The sequence below is a fragment of the Arachis ipaensis genome, chromosome B09 (genome assembly GCF_000816755.2).
Source record: "Arachis ipaensis cultivar K30076 chromosome B09, Araip1.1, whole genome shotgun sequence".
NCBI lineage: Eukaryota > Viridiplantae > Streptophyta > Magnoliopsida > Fabales > Fabaceae > Arachis > Arachis ipaensis.
The window spans coordinates 4,188,891-4,189,583 of NC_029793.2; positions in this window are offsets into that span (position 1 = coordinate 4,188,891).

Here is a 693-nt window from a genome sequence, read left to right on the forward strand (position 1 = left end):
CACATAAAATAATTATATATATATTTTTTTACCAAAGATAAAGATACTCGAACCCGCGACCTCTTAGATGAGTATAGGAAGACTAAACCATTTGAGTTATAACTTTTTGGCATAACTCAAATGGTATAGTCTCCTCATACTCACTTAGAGGTTGTGAGTTCGAGTCTCTCTATCTTTGATAAAAAAAATAATCATATATTTAACCAATTTAACACTTAATTAATTAAAGTTTGGATAAAAGTAAACTTTTAGAACACAACAAAATTGTCTCATGAAAATATAAATAATGAATAATTTATTAATATCTAGAATTTAATTCAAACATAATATTTTATATTTAGATAAAATATAGGGATAAGTATTGTTTTGGTCCCTCACGTTGAGGGTCAGAATCGAACCCATCTCCGACATAATTTTCGATTTAGAATCATATTTAACGTTTTTTTTTCGTATTAAAATCGTCCTTTTAATTCTTTTGGACAAAAATACCCTCACCACTACCAGCATAATTACCTCCTCCACAAACACCACAACCACCACCAGCACCACCAACCACAACCACAACCACAACCACAACCACCACAGAAACAGAAAACAAGAAAGCAGAAGCAAGACGTGAGGCGGAGGCGGAGGCGGCGAGGTGTGAGGTGGCAGAAGCGAGGCGGAGGCGGCGACGTGAGGCGGAGAGGCGGA